This window comes from Pecten maximus, chromosome 19 (assembly GCF_902652985.1).
Source record: "Pecten maximus chromosome 19, xPecMax1.1, whole genome shotgun sequence".
NCBI lineage: Eukaryota > Metazoa > Mollusca > Bivalvia > Pectinida > Pectinidae > Pecten > Pecten maximus.
Window position 1 is genome coordinate 25,079,184 of NC_047033.1, and position 17,783 is coordinate 25,096,966.

A 17,783-nucleotide genomic window follows, 5' to 3' on the forward strand; every position below is an offset into this window, starting at 1 on the left:
TAGCTACATACAACACTAAACCACGTCCAGGTGTAGTAACTATGTACAACACTAAACCACGTCCAGGTGTAGTAACTATGTACAACACTAAACCACGTCCAGGTGTAGTAACTACATACAACACTAAACCACGTCCAGGTGTAGTAACTATGTACAACACTAAACCACGTCCAGGTGTAGTAACTACATACAACACTAAACCACGTCCAGGTGTAGTAACTATGTACAACACTAAACCACGTCCAGGTGTAGTAACTATGTACAACACTAAACCACGTCCAGGTGTAGTAACTACATACAACACTAAACCACGTACAGGTGTGGTAACTATGTACAACACTAAACCACGTCCAGGTGTAGTAACTACATACAACACTAAACCACGTCCAGGTGTAGTAACTATGTACAACACTAAACCACGTCCAGGTGTAGTAACTACATACAACACTAAACCACGTCCAGGTGTAGTAACTATGTACAACACTAAACCACGTCCAGGTGTAGTAACTATGTACAACACTAAACCACGTCCAGGTGTAGTAACTACATACAACACTAAACCACGTCCAGGTGTAGTAACTATGTACAACACTAAACCACGTCCAGGTGTAGTAACTACATACAACACTAAACCACGTCCAGGTGTAGTAACTATGTACAACACTAAACCACGTCCAGGTGTAGTAACTATGTACAACACTAAACCGCGTCCAGGTGTAGTAACTATGTACAACACTAAACCACGTCCAGGTGTAGTAACTATGTACAACACTAAACCACGTCCAGGTGTAGTAACTACATACAACACTAAACCACGTCCAGGTGTAGTAACTATGTACAACACTAAACCACGTCCAGGTGTAGTAACTACATACAACACTAAACCACGTCCAGGTGTAGTAACTACATACAACACTAAACCACGTCCAGGTGTAGTAACTATGTACAACAGTAAACCACGTCAAGGTGTAGTAACTATGTACAACACTAAACCACGTCCAGGTGTAGTAACTACGTACAACACTAAACCACGTCCAGGTGTAGTAACTACGTACAACACTAAACCACGTCCAGGTGTGGTAACTATGTACAACACTAAACCACGTCCAGGTGTAGTAACTACATACAACACTAAACCACGTCCAGGTGTAGTAACTATGTACAACACTAAGCCACGTCCAGGTGTAGTAACTATGTACAACACTAAACCACGTCCAGGTGTAGTAACTACATACAACACTAAACCACGTACAGGTGTGGTAACTATGTACAACACTAAACCACGTCCAGGTGTAGTAACTACATACAACACTAAACCACGTCCAGGTGTAGTAACTATGTACAACACTAAACCACGTCCAGGTGTAGTAACTACATACAACACTAAACCACGTCCAGGTGTAGTAACTATGTACAACACTAAACCACGTCCAGGTGTAGTAACTATGTACAACACTAAACCACGTCCAGGTGTAGTAACTACATACAACACTAAACCATGTCCAGGTGTAGTAACTATGTACAACACTAAACCACGTCCAGGTGTAGTAACTACATACAACACTAAACCACGTCCAGGTGTAGTAACTCTGTACAACACTAAACCACGTCCAGGTGTAGTAACTATGTACAACACTAAACCACGTCCAGGTGTAGTAACTATGTACAACACTAAACCACGTCCAGGTGTAGTAACTACATACAACACTAAACCACGTCCAGGTGTAGTAACTATGTACAACACTAAACCACGTCCAGGTGTAGTAACTACATACAACACTAAACCACGTCCAGGTGTAGTAACTACATACAACACTAAACCACGTCCAGGTGTAGTAACTATGTACAACACTAAACCACGTCCAGGTGTAGTAACTATGTACAACACTAAACCACGTCCAGGTGTAGTAACTACGTACAACACTAAACCACGTCCAGGTGTAGTAACTACGTACAACACTAAACCACGTCCAGGTGTGGTAACTATGTACAACACTAAACCACGTCCAGGTGTAGTAACTACATACAACACTAAACCACGTCCAGGTGTAGTAACTACATACAACACTAAACCACGTCCAGGTGTAGTAACTATGTACAACACTAAACCACGTCCAGGTGTAGTAACTATGTACAACACTAAGCCACGTCCAGGTGTAGTAACTATGTACAACACTAAACCACGTCCAGGTGTAGTAACTACCTACAACACTAAACCACGTCCAGGTGTAGTAACTACATACAACACCAAACCACGTCCAGGTGTAGTAACTACATACAACACCAAACCACGTCTAAATCATTTCTAGTATATGTTTTAAAAACTTGACATTTTTCTACAAAACTCTACAGCACTTTTCAGCCTCCTACCTCATTTATACACACAGAGGTTTTGAAGTGAAGGAGATATGAGATATTCACTTATCAAGTAATCAAGCGAATCACATTTTGAACAACTGGGCCTAGGTGTAGAAACTAAATAAAACAAACACCTCTCAATTACTGGCAAACACCACACCGTTATTTGAATCAACGTAAAGTGGAATGGTTTCTGAATCTGAATTAAAATGTAAGTAGGGCATTGAACATAATTTGTTCATACATATTGATGTTGATGAAGGTGTTATTGAAATAAAGTCAAGAATAATAAGATCGGTTTTTCTGATTAGAGTATCTAATACACAGCAATTAAAATTCAAATATCCCTGTCTTAATTGTTACGAATCTTTTCATTTTTCGGCATAGCCGTATTATATTCTTTTGGCCCCGGATATGACGCGAAAGGTGGCGTTACTGGTCAAGATGAAGTATGTGATTGGTCAATGTAGCGGTAAATGCAAAATGCAGATATGCAGTTAAAAACGAAACAAAGAAAAGATTGAATGCAAGCTGAATTAGTGGGTGTATCTTTTAAAATGACACATTAATAAAACTATATTCCTGATACAAATGCAGTCTTATCATCACCAAAAATTATTCAAACTGATATCATTTTGTTATCCGTGCTGAAACGCATATAGTTCGCTAATTTATTTCACCAGCAGTTTTACATTATAACCACCAGCATTAAAACTATGCCGTTTATCTTTTTTAAAGATATTTCTTATTTGAATTTTCATCGCTAACAAATGTACATACGTACTAGGTACCTGTAACAACAACTGAATTTACGTTAAATAAGTAAGTTATATACTAAAACAAGAATTCTGAGAGTATTGCTAAAGCAATACATGTCCCCTACCGGTCACCAGCTAAAATAGTAACAGTGACCTTAACCTTGACTAAAAATCCTTGAAACTCGAACTTGATCTGTAGCTATTTATCCTGAAGTTAGTGTACATACCAATTTTCATCAACATGAGACATTGCTGAAAAAAGTGCGGAAAACTGAGTGGACGGACTGACGGACAGACGGACGGCCAATGTCGACTAGTGGGGTGCAGTGAATTGTCTGTCAACTTGTGGGGTGCACGGTACAAGTCGATCAGAATTTCAAAATCTGTTTTTATTTCCGTTCATTCCGTCGCTAAAAAAACACATGCGCAGTGAGATTTAATGTTGATTTATGGGTAAAAAAAGAAAAATACTTTAAAAATCGTCTCCTATAGCGACGAAGATATTTTGACACAATGAATCGGTGAATGCACCCCACAAGGATGTTGAGTGGGTACGGACAGACGGACGGACGGACGGGGGAGGACATTTGACTTTCACCGTTGGTAGGGGACTAATTAACTAAAACACGTTCCGTTGCACACAAGGGACAATGAAGAGCATCAAGCGAAGGTAATATCAGGAACTCTGAAAACAGGGGCAAGGATTCTCGCGGAAATCACCGGACGCGAAACAACATATTCCAAACAGAAAAAAAAACTTCCTGCACCACAAACGACCCACAATGATTTTTTCCAGTAAGATACAACAAAAACAATATTACAAGGAAATATTTCAGCAAACTTAAATAAATGTATGTACACATTCCCTGATGTCATAATCTAACAAAATATCGAGTTTCCGGAGTAACACACCGTTAATAATTGGAGGAAAATATATTTTACACAGATCATTGACACTTTCTTTCACTGATAATTTACGACTTACAAAACGGATATTCTCGTCGCATGAAACCATACCAGAATTATCCAGATCGCTTTTCTACAATAATTTTATTTTTTCAAAAATCATATATTACAAAAGATAAGCGGCTAAAGGGCTATTTATTAAGATCGAACACTCCTATCCCCTACGGGGCTAAATACCTACTTCGTGTTGTTTATGAGGCCACTCTGCCTAATAGGGTATTGAGTGAATGCTGGTGTGATCGTTTGAAATGGGCACCCTTAATATGTATCTATATGTCGTGAATCGTACGTGAAAGGCAACACAAAGAGGGCGAGTCATTCACATATTAACATCAACACATTAACAGATCCAATTCTCGTATGACCATGTTTTATGGCGTCAGAATAAAGTGATAGCATAACTAAAATATCTTTTATAACCGTCACATAAAGTCATTTATACATAAAAACCTAACGAAATAATTCGCTCGAATATAATCTTATCATAAAATAAAAAATATTTTGTATACATCTATTGAAAATCGACTGAACATTAAGCTATCGTAAAAATTTGACTGAATATATATATATATATCTTAATTTGACATTGAACACGAAGAGGCGACAATTCTATTAGTCTGTGGTTTCAAATATTGTAATTTTTATATAACCTTAAAATGAACACGAAAAATAAAATTGTTGCATGTAAATGATATAAATAACATTTAAATGCTCAATTAATGAAACACTTCAATGTTACTCCAAAAGAGCAGACATCGTTTGTATATGCTACAGTTGTTTTACGCCGAGATTCGATTCATTATACCTGGGGAATTTATTTAGTGACTAGATGAAATGTGTCAATCGGCTAATCAATGCAGCTATAGTTTCAGATATTTTCTAGGTTTTTATTGATAAAACTCTGACACACTAACGTGTGTAACAAGGGGTCTCATATATATAATAACAATGATACATGGCGTACAGTTAATACAATATTAAAATATCTTAAGCAATACATATTTGTGATAATTAGTAAGAACGTTAAACAATTGAGGAGCACGGCTTGATACATTGCGTAACCGAACTTATGCTTTTCTTAAAATCGTGAAATGATACCGCGCGCCTGATCTACAGCTTTAATCATAAATTAGCTTATTTGACTCTTCATTATCAATATATGCACTGTACTATTTGAAACTGTTAACGGATGGTTTCGATTTTTTTTTTTTTTTTAATTCTTCATACATATATTTCTCTAGGTACAACTACGACAGGAAATTCAAATCTATATCTTCGGATCACAAACACATAGTGTATATGAAACATTGTGCTAATAAATAGATACATTTGTATATAACTTAGTAACACAAATGACGAAGGAAGACAACTTTTTGACTCGTGCCCTGACCGGGGCTCGAACTCACGATCTACGGCACCCAATCGCCTAGCCAGAAATACCCGCAGCTCTAAAAAGAACGTTTCAATGGCGCAGTGATGGTCGGCCGATACCCTGACATGATCATTGTGGAAGTCGTCTATAAAGTGATATATAATACCTGGATTGCAATGTATTACATACATGGATACGAATTGTACATATATTATACATATTTCTCTCGGTACAACTACGACAGGAAATTCAAAGTCTATATCTTTGGATCATCAGCACATAATGTATATGATACATTGTGCTAATAAATAGATACGGTATATGACATAGTAACACAAATGACGAAGGAAGACAACTTTTTGACATCTATATATACCAAGGTTTAAATACCCAGTAGCACACTTCTATTTGGAATGGAAATGGAAGTCGAATGAAGATCATTTGAATAAAGGAGGACAATACTTTCATCTAGATTGTGTTTACTTATGGGTGCTTCCTGTGTATTTTATTAACCCTTTTCAGACGTATTTTCATATTTTGTTTCTTATGTGTCATTAAAGAATATTTTTTAGGCATACGCCCGTGATATTTATATCATTTAATAGATAAAAAGTCATAAAAACGTTTGTAGCATTCAGAGCATTGAAACATTGAAACATATCCGTTCTTTTTATTCATAGTAAGTTTTAAACACGTGATATTAACATATTATACAATTATGGACATTTTATAGGGTCGTTACATGGTCGACCGAAATAAAAAGGCTGTAATAGTTTTATTATAAAAAGTTTATTTTAAAATATTATTGAAAGCAACCAAATGTTTACTGAAAAAACTACCACCTGAAAAATTTTCACCAAAAAGACAACAAATGAAAAATATACATTTTAAACTCCAGACAATTTAACTGTTAAGTAATTTATTGTATTAATTTATAGATAATATAATCGTTTCAATAGTTTCGGAGACAATGCTTGTCTGAAATTGTCCCGCGATATTTGACATTGTCGGACAATGCCAAGGGGAGGTAATTCATTGATGATTTAAATATATTTATTGCCCCAAATTGAGCAAAGGATTAGGCATATGTTTTTTCAACTTATCAATGCCTTTTCCTCTAATATAATACATATTAATATTTACAAGATAGCATTTTAGCAAGGTATTCAAATCATGATACTCAATTAATACATTTTACTTAAAACCTGTTGCTTGATTTGATGAAAATTTGCACGTGTCTGAAAACCCCTATGTTTCATACGATGTAATCTATTTTTGGAAACATCCAGTTAATTAGCACTTTGGATTAACTGTTTTAGCACGACAGGTCGAACTTGCATGTTACGAGGAGTCATGTGACAATATTTCAGCCAATCGGAATTTGTGAAAAAATATCATTTTATAATAATACGTGTATGCTAATTCATATTTTCAATATTAATTGCTTTATAAGTATGATAATATATGTTTACATATTTCATATTTTCAGTATTAATTGTTTAACAAGTATAAGCAAATCATATTTATACATGTAGTTTTTGAGTGTTATTGGGACGAAATGCGCCACGATATGCTGTCTGCTGTTTATAATAAAATTTCGTCACATTTCCGAAGAAAACACATTTTTCATAACGTTACAAATACAGCCTCCCATCGCTGTTTGTCTTTAAGATAAGAATCGTTCCTAAATATAAATCCCTAAGTTATTCAGAGCAACAATTTCTTACCTGATGCCGTCCTGATAATTAATCTGACTTAAATCTTAAAGATGATATCGTCTAAATCACAGCCACAATATAGGTATATACCTAATTACTTAATACCAACAAATGAAAAAAAAAATACCAACGTCCAAATGACATTCGTAAATAAACCAAAAATAATATACAAAATATTAAGATGGAGCAACTTTTCTGCGGATGCAATTAACTTATTTATTCACATAAAAAATGCAAAGTATGATACAAGCATTTTAGGCCATTCCATAGACAAAACTTATTAAACATCCCACAACGTTTCGAGCGCACAGATTTCTTTTTTAAGTGGAGAATGTTTATCTTCATCAACACGGACTCGGCTCTCTTAAAAGAGAGCTGTATTCTCAAAACGTTGTGAAATTATCAGTAAACTTAAAAAAAAAAAAAAAGATGAAAAGAGATTATCGAAATTCTGGAGTGTGGTAATAGAGTGAAGCAATTGACTTTGGGTATTGTATAAAACAATAGTCTATTCTTGTTTGAAATCGATAATAATTACTCTTTGTCGGTGTTGTATAGAGTATTGAAACAATTATTATACAAGCCTGTATAGCTGTCAATAAAATATAGTACATTATGATAGACAGGCAAAGCCATAGGCCGAAATATATTTACCGTACTTGTTGTTCGGCATAGCCTTATACTATTGCTTTGGCCCCGGATATGACGCGACAGGTGGCGTTACTGGTCAAGATGAAGTATGTGATTGGTCAATGTAGCGGTAAATGCAAAACGCAGATACATGCAGTTAAAAACGAAACAAAGTTAAGATTGAATGCAAGCTGAATAAGTGGATGTATCTTTTCAAATGACAAATTAATAAAATAATATTCCTGATTCAAATGCAGTCTTATCATCACCAAAAATGATTCAAACTGCTATAATTTTGTTAGCCGTACTGGAACGCATTAGCTCGTTAATTTATTTCACCAGCAGTTTTACATTATACCCACCAGCATTAAAACTTTGCCGTTTATCTGTTTTAAAGATATTTCTTGTTTTAAAATTTAAGATCGTGATGACAATTAACTTAACTAATAGGTAATGCATACTGTTAATGTACGGCAGAAATACACACTTAAGGGCATGTCGTAGATGTTAGATGATAAAAACCGAAAAGGATATGACAGAAAATATTCATACCATCTAACAAACGATTTGTGACCATGACGTCAGGGTACCAGGCCAACCATCGCTCCGCCATTGAATCGCTCTTTTTAAGAACGCGGATGTGGCGCAGTGGTGTTGGCTGCGGGTATTTCTGGCTGGACGAGATCATGTGTCGTAAATCGTGAGTTCGAGGCCCGCGAGTCCTTTTTATTCCTTAATCATATTTTTGTTACTATGTTTTATATAAATATAAGCTTCACACACATAGCCGTCAAATCATCCATTCCCAACCATATATATCACATGTTTTCATTCAAGTCATTTGTTCCGCACCTTATCATGTGTTCTAGGCCAAGTCAAGTCTTAGTCTAGGCCTAGCTTAGGACCAGTATAGGCTTAGCCTGTTGTCTAATATATTATTTATATACATCTTTAAGTAATTGTACATGCATGTATTACTTGATAATAAAATATTTTTAAATGAAAGTCCAGTGTGGTGAATTATCAGTTTCCTGCACCACACATGGCCTCCATCTCAATGTCCACTGTCAATCAAATCAGCCAGGTCCTTATCAATCTTAGATACACATAAAATGTATCTGTGTTATTTTTCAATTAGGTACTACACTTGGTATAGTTATTAAATTTATAAGATACCAATTAATGCACCTCCGTATACCAGAGCACAATCAGGACCATTACTTCAACTAAGATATAAACAAGAAATATCTTTAAAAAAGATAAACGGCATAGTTTTAATGCTGGTGGTTATAATGTAAAACTGCTGGTAAATAAATTAACGAACTAATTAATAGATGCGTTTCAGCCCGAATAATAAGATAAGATGCGTTTGAATCATTTTGGTGATAATAAGACTGCATTTGAATCAGGAATATAATTTTATTAATGTGTCATTTGAATAGATACATCCACTTATTCAGCTTGCATTCAATCTCAATTTTGTTTCGTCTTTAACTGCATGTCTGCATTTTGCATTTACCGCTACATTGACCAATCACATACTTCATCTTGACCAGTAACGCCACCTGTCGCGTCATATCCGGGCTCAAAAGAAAATTATACGGCTATGCCGAAAAACATCTATTATGGATATGTAAAAACTAGAAAATAAAGATCATTTATCTTGTTGATATAAGTTTATCGCCATTGGATTCCTACATACTAATATTTAATCGAATTCATATTTATTATACATATATAATATTAATAATATTACATACATATAAACCATATTTATTCAAGCATGCGAGAATTTGACATCTTAACCGTTATTCCACACAATCTTTGTGATTCATTATCGGAGTTGGTAAATACTCCATAAATTTTACACGCAGACAGGGGACACTAGAGGATAAATCCTTTTGTTTGACAAAGATACGAAAGCTTGGGGACGGATGTAATGACCACCGCCTGGCGGTACCACGTCTAATTGAGCCGGGCACGATACATTAAATTCCACATCCCGTAACATAGCACATAGCGGTCGTGCCTCTATAAACAAAAAAAAACTTACATTGAATATCTAAATCAGCTACATTGGATAAAACGTCGGTAGCGATTTGTGTTCATGTAAAATCATTCCCCTGGAGCCAGAGACGATTTGGCTGTAATTGTAGTAGAGAAACCCTAACGGTAAGTCTTTTTGTTTTATTTGATGATTATTTTTGTCGATGAATCCAGCCCTTTTATCTTAATCGATTTTCCTCGCGGGACACAGGAGGTCATTATCAAGCAATGTGACTGTTCTATGGTTTTATAATTGTCAAATGTTATGATCTAATTGTAATAAATATTGCCTGTTATATAGGAAATTGCCTTTTCACGCCCTATTGATACCAATCTACCTTCACCTGCGGACATGTGCGAGAGTGTTCTGGACTTAATTGGCTATATCTGCCTGCATATTTAACCACTAAACACAAAACAATGTCATGTACAGTTAAAATATGTGCTTCGATTCCACTGTTTACTCAAAATACTAATATTCTCCTCGGATCAAACTAACGGTGACGCGCGCTAAATAGTCATTGTTATTTTGGTCCATATTTAGCACGCAGGGTTGTTTCATGTTTAAAATTAGTAGTGCGATAGGCCGATAAACGGTCTGTCTAGAACGTTACGATGTTACATAACGATTATAGGATATCTATGACGTAGATACAAGCATGGCTTTGATTTTTATGTAATTAACGTCATAAACAATTAAATATATGATAAACATCGCAAGTAGATAAAGAAAGCATGCATATACCATCAGTTCACATGTCAACATAAAAGGACACAGAATGCAGTCGTTTGATTATAGGAACAATTAACAGGAACACGGCTTTAACATGTCAGATTTTGGAACCGTTTTACAGTTATAAATATATCTGTTATCAATTTTTTGTATCGTATTAATTAGTTTCGATATGAAAATCAATGTTCCGGAGGTATTCAGCTAAGCATTTGGACTTTGATATATACATTAACGCAAATCAAACAGCGTACTAAATAACTACAAGTGTACGCTATTGTTGTATATATACGTAAAACTGGACCAGAAATCGACGACCATGAGGACATACACAGTGTATACCTATACTGTAGGTAACATGCGTCCCTTTGCGTGTGAGCCAGTCCAACATGAATAACATATTATACAATTGGTAACACTAGCCATGTGCATAGGAAGACCAAGTCTTGCGGAAAAGTTGTAAAAATGTATCTAGATTATTATCAACATTAAAATATTTTAATGCTGAGTTATCAATGCATGCACAGTCATTCATAGGTGGGTTCGACAAAAATCTAAATAGTAACAGTTAAAACAATAAATAAGCCATTGTTAAAAGTTTCATTCTTCAATCCTATTGTATTATCTGAATATATTGTAATATACGCCATATACTGTTACTAATGGAGTCACAACACTTTTACCTGGTGTTGGCATTCATTGATCTGTAAATGACAGAGGGGTGTTTATATTACTTGTGAGTGAATACTTGGCCCCTCCCTCCTTACGTGCTCATCACCGTTATGACATCGTGGTCAGTAATTATTTTAAATCACTTACCTGAAAAGATGTTCTCCCTCTTGGCGTTAATTAAATTGTATCCATACACCGTGAACCATGCCGAGCGAATTTGAAACTCTCAATAAATAAATTGTTGCGATATCTTTTTATACATCATTAATATAGTTACACATTGGTTTTTGTACCAAAAAAAGTCAGAATAACTAGAGGCCACGTCATGCACACACAATCCACTAGGCCGATGAAATTGATATGGTACACAAGCTTAGAAACCCTTCCTATATTAACACACTTATAAAGTCCGGAAAAAAATATGGGTATTGTTTGACACGATCCGGAATTATTAGACGGTGCCGTTTCAACAGTAGTGATGACAGCGCCCCCTGATGTCGATAGCAGCCAGACAGTGCCGAGTGTCATCGGACTATCGGATTATATTAGTCCCGTGACCTTTGACCTGTTGGGTATGCTCACAGAGATGAACACAGCCGATAAGATAACAGTTCTGGGGTCATAATTAAACCCCCCGATCTATTGAGACGACTATATATCATACAACTAATGGGATTTAATTAGCTCTGTAATATATTGATAATTACGATCCTCATACAGATAATCCTTTATAAGTTTTGTTTGAATTCAGAATTGTTAATCAGCAATACAAATTAATTAGTTCATGGGTTTATTAAAGTATTGTTCATCGTCGTGACGTATTCAATTTCACACGTTCCGACAAACTTCTACTCTCTTGTTTTAATATCAGTTGATAACTCTGTGTCGTAACATTTCGCTTCACTTGCGATTTTCCCCTAAATATCAATTAACAATTTTAAACAATGGCTTCTTATATTATTGTCTGGTCTTTTATCGCCACTTTCATTTTTCTTAAGATTGAATTTATCTCGTCTTGTTAAAACGATATCAAAACATTATTTTTTCTTGTTTGAAGCCGAGGATTATTGATCCCGATTCATTTAACTGATCTTGCTTTGGTTACACAAATCTTACCTCTGGTTACAAGATGTCAGGTTTAATTAGTTCTGGTTATGATTCTAGCTATAATAAATTGTGTCATATTCAACTTGTCCTTATTCTTAATCTGGTTATACGAACTTATGTCATGTTTAAATTGTCTTGATTCTTAGCCCGACTTAATACATATTTAACTTGTTTTGACTCTTAGCCCGACTTATCGATTTGACTCTTAACCCGATTTATTACATATTTAACTTGTCTTCCTCTTAGGCCGACTTTTTACATAATTCACTTGTTTTGACTCTAAGCCCGACTTATTACATATTTAACTTGTCTGGCTTATTACATATTTAACTTGATTTGACTGTTAGCCCGATTTATTACATATTTAACTTGTCTGGCGTATTACATATTTAACTTGTTTTGACTCTTAGCCCGATTTATTACAAATTGAACTTGTCTTTACTCTGAGCCCGACTTCTTACATATCTAACTCGTCTTGACTCTTAGCCCAACTTATTACATATTTAACTTGTCTTGATTCTTAACCAGACTTATTACATATTTAACTTGTCTTGATTCTTAACCAGACTTATTACATATTTAACTTGTCTTGATTCTTAACCAGACTTATTACATATTAAACTTGTTTTGACTCTTAGCCCGGATTATTACATAATTAACTTGTCTTGAAGCTTAGCCCGGCTTATTACATATTTAACTTGTCTTGACTCTTAGCCTGTTTTATTGTGTATTGAAATTATCTTGGTTCTTACGTAAGAGACATTCATTGATATTAACAAAGTTGTCTACTACAACCTGACGTTTTTCGAATCGTGATTTCGTGATTGATTCTATTTTGTTCCACCCGAATATAAATATATCCCTCTAACAATAAATGTTTATGTAGGAAATAGACTTTCTCGGGGCTTTGTTTGGATATGAATGCAATGTTGATCATGACGCTAATTTTAACGGCTATGACGTAATGTTGAATTAGTAACAATACTCTCCTAATATTAGTCTCATAACTACCGGGTATAATTTAGGGCCCTAAGAAGTCTTACATTAATAACTTACGAAGTGAAATGATAATATGAAAAACAGCCCACTTATCTATCCGGATACAAAGACCGCGGTATGTTAATACTGTACATGCTATTGTCGTGTCAATACAACAACTATACAGCATATCTTCACGTTCACCTTTGACATATAAATTGTTGTAAGCTCCAAGCCCATGTATCTAACTTCTTGGACCTATTTCACAGTCAATTTCTCTTTCAACAAGCACCGATTGTAGCCTACTGTATCAGTTTGAAGAAAGGTCAATATTTGACCTACTTCAGGCATGTCGAGCCAGACAAGACTGGTATAGAACAATGTGTAGATCTCGTACCTATCCTAGCAACGTTTGTTTTGGGGCTCGATCATCCTGACGAGACAGAGGTAAACAATTGAATTTACCTGGCGCTTTGTCCTCCTGTGCCGTCCTTATTGATGAAGGTTGACAGGATGACACTGTCGTTTCTGGACCTCTGGTTAACCGACAATTAATTAATCAATTGAATAACGAAAGTTGTATTGTTAACGAGGGCTTCATACAGCTAATTAGATCAAATTACAAAATACTGTAAAGACTTCAATTTACCAAAATACTATTATTAACAAAGACTTCATACAACTTATAAGATCAAATATGAAATCACTTTTCGTTAATCTAATCTTAGATTTTTTTTTTTTCAAAATTTCAAACATGTTTTTTTTATATATCCGTAAGTGGGTTTTTTTTTTCAATTGTGGCGTCAATTTTGATATAATTATCTTATCAGCACAATTATGCTGGCTGTTCTCGTGGGTATCAATATCCGATTGAAATACAAAAATGCATCATTATTTTAAAAGTTTGTAAGGCATTGTATTTGAATAGAGCCACCTTATTCCGGTTTCATGAACGTTTCTTACCTGAAGAAAGCTCCTAAACTTTCTTTCCCATAAGAAAACATTACAAAATTCATTGAGAAAATCTTAGTAAAGGAATTTCTCCTTAAATTATATAAAGCTTTCCTATTGGAAAAAAATAAGTTAAGTAATTTAGGTAGCGCGAAAAACCTTTTTTAGTTCATTTTATTTTCAATACTAACACAGATCACGGAGAAATTTAGCCATGAGATCCAACGTTTGGTGTTGATGGAAATAAATCTGTTAAAAACGTGTCACATTTATTACTAAACTTGTAGGGTTTGCAAACAAAATGTCACACCCTTTATGCAAGCGAGAATCCATACTCGATGCATCCTGATATCAATTATCCGAGTGTAAAACTGACACAGCTTGGCCCATAACGTCCTTCAGACAATTCAACGTTCGTTACTTACAAGAACGCTGCGTGTGCGCTGTATAAACAGTTTTTTATCAATTGTCTGGGTCCTTTTTTTTCTTAAATGAAACTTTTTCTTTGATTTTGTGATTGAGGATTTTAGATCAAAGCTTTTTTTCCTTACTCTGTTCTATGCAGCCCATAGAATTACAGAGACAGCTCCGTCCGTTAGTTTGGTTTACAAATAACGCGACCTTCGCCTCTAATTACCGGCTTTCTCTGTAGTTGTGAAAACTAAAGGTTTTTTGTAGTGTTACATCACTCGTCAAGTTTAAGTATGTACTTCAGTTCTGTTCAGTCAAATAGTTTCTGTAATCGAAGAGGAATTCAAACAATACGTGAATAAGTCACATGACTGTGTTACCACAAGTTTCGTCCTTTATCGCCCGGGATTATTTAAAGTTCGGTAATCTGCGGCTCATAAGGGGAACAAAACTTCAATGGTAAGTTGATGTAGTTCACTTACCTTTAATATGACAGATTTTTTTTTTAAATCTGCTACTTTACGCTTTGTATAACAGTTGTACGTCATTTTGGTTAACACAAATGTGCACACGTGTACATTGTTCCTTTAGCACGCGTGTAAGGCAATGGCTCGCTCGTATTGACAGCTTTTATCAGTACATGTATATCGATATCTGAAAGTGTTTAACATTTCATATATTCCTTCGCAACGAGTAGCGGAAGGATTATAGGACAGGCGGTAATCCGGCCAGTTCAACCAGAAGGTTTCACAAACTTTGTATATCTATACCGGTTTCTCTTCAAGGGAGAATCAAACCTATTCGTTAAGTGTGTTAGAGTACAAGGTAATTTGGGGATAATATTGAAATTGGCACGATTAATCAAACTTGGCATTCTCTTTCATTTTCGTGAGAGGATTGGCAATCATATGAAGGAAACCCAGGAAAGAAGTCAGTGTGTTCAGTATTACCCCGATAGTCTGGACCCACAGTGTGTTAGTGTTAACCCGATAGTCTGGACACACAGTGTGTTAGTGTTACCCCGATAGTCTGGACATACAGTGTGTTAGTGTTACCCCGATAGTCTGGACACACAGTGTGTTAGTGTTACCCCGATAGTCTGGACACACAGTGTGTTAGTGTTACCCCGATAGTCTGGACACACAGTGTGTTAGTGTTACCCCGATAGTCTGGACACACAGTGTATTAGTGTTACCCCGATAGTCTGGACCCACAGTGTGTTCAGTGTTACACCGATAGTCTGGACCCACAGTGTGTTCAGTGTTACCCCGATAGTCTGGACACACAGTGTGTTAGTGTTACCCCGATAGTCTGGACACATAGTGTGTTAGTGTTACCCCGATAGTCTGGACACACAGTGTGTTAGTGTTACCCCGATAGTCTGGACACACAGTGTGTTAGTCTTACCCCGATAGTCTGGACACACAGTGTGTTCAGTGTTACCCCGATAGTCTGGACCCACAGTGTTAGTGTTACCCCGATAGTCTGGACCTACAGTGTGTTAGTGTTACCCCAATAGTCTGGACACACAGTGTGTTGGTGTTACCCCGATAGTCTGGACACACAGTGTGTTGGTGTTACCCCGATAGTCTGGACCCACAGTGTGTTAGTGTTACCCCGATAGTATGGACCTACAGTGTGTTAGTGTTACCCCGATAGTATGGACCTACAGTGTGTTAGTGTTACCCCGACAGTCTGGACACACAGTGTGTTAGTGTTACCCCGACAGTCTGGACCCACAGTGTGTTAGTGTTACCCCGATAGTCTGGACACAGTGTGTTAGTGTTACCCCGACAGTCTGGACACACAGTGTGTTAGTGTTACCCCGATAGTCTGGACACAGTGTGTTTGTGTTACCCCGACAGTCTAAACACACAGTGTGTTCAGTGTTACCCCGACAGTCTGGACCCGTAGTGTGTTAGTGTTACCCCGATAGTCTGGACCCACAGTGTGTTCAGTGTCACCCCGTTAGTCTGGACACACAGTGTGTTAGTTTTACCCCGATAGTCTGGACACTCAATGTGTTAGTGTTACCCCGATAGTCTGGACACACAGTGTGTTCGGTGTTACCCCGATAGTCTGGACCCACAGTGTGTTAGTGTTTTCCCGATAGTCTGGACACACAGTGTGTTAGTGTTACCCCGATAGTCTGGACACACAGTGTGTTAGTGTTACCCCGATAGTCTGGACCCCTAGTGTGTTCAGTGTTACCCCGATAGTCTGGACACACAGTGTGTTAGTGTTACCCCGATAGTCTGGACACACAGTGTGTCAGTGTTACCCCGATAGTCTGGACACACAGTGTGTTAGTGTTACCCCGATAGTCTGGACACACAGTGTGTTAGTGTTACCCCGATAGTCTGGACACACAGTGTGTTAGTGTTACCCCGATAGTCTGGACACACAGTGTGTTAGTGTTACCCCGATAGTCTGGACACACAGTGTGTTAGTGTTACCCCGATAGTCTGGACCCACAGTATGTTAGTGTTACCCCGATAGTCTGGACACACAGTGTGTTAGTGTTACCCCGATAGTCTGGACACACAGTGTGTTAGTGTTACCCCGATAGTCTGGACACACAGTGTGTTAGTGTTACCCCGATAGTCTGGACACACAGTGTGTTACTGTTACCCCGATAGTCTGGACACACAGTGTGTTAGTGTTACCCCGATAGACTGGACACACAGTGTGTTAGTGTTACCCCGATAGTCTGGACACACAGTGTGTTAGTGTTACCCCGATAGCATGGACCAACAGTGTGTTAGTGCTACCCCGATAGTCTGGACAAATAGTGTGTTAGTGTTACCCCGATAGTCTGGACACACAATGTGTTAGTGTTACCCCGATAGTCTGGACCCCTAGTGTGTTAGTGTTACCCCGATAGTCTGGACACACAGTGTGTTAGTGTTACCCCGATAGTCTGGACACACAGTGTGTTAGTGTTACCCCGATAGTCTGGACACACAGTGTGTTAGTGTTACCTCGATAGTCTGGACCCACAGTATGTTAGTGTTACCCCGATAGTCTGGACACACAGTGTGTTAGTGTTACCCCGGTAGTAGGACACACAGTGTGTTAGTGTTACC

General features: G+C 36.8%; 1 protein-coding gene across 1 annotated transcript in view; it reads right to left on the reverse strand.

The window, feature by feature from the left end:
* The window catches only part of LOC117317763 (protein Wnt-6-like), a 116,369-nt gene extending 104,642 nt beyond the window's left edge, over positions 1–11,727 (reverse strand). Inside the window, exon 1 of the mRNA XM_033872690.1 lies at positions 11,398–11,727. The gene's annotated coding sequence lies outside the window, so the exon portion shown is untranslated. The remainder of the gene's footprint in view (positions 1–11,397) is intronic.
* Between the last annotated feature and the right edge of the window lie 6,056 nt (positions 11,728–17,783).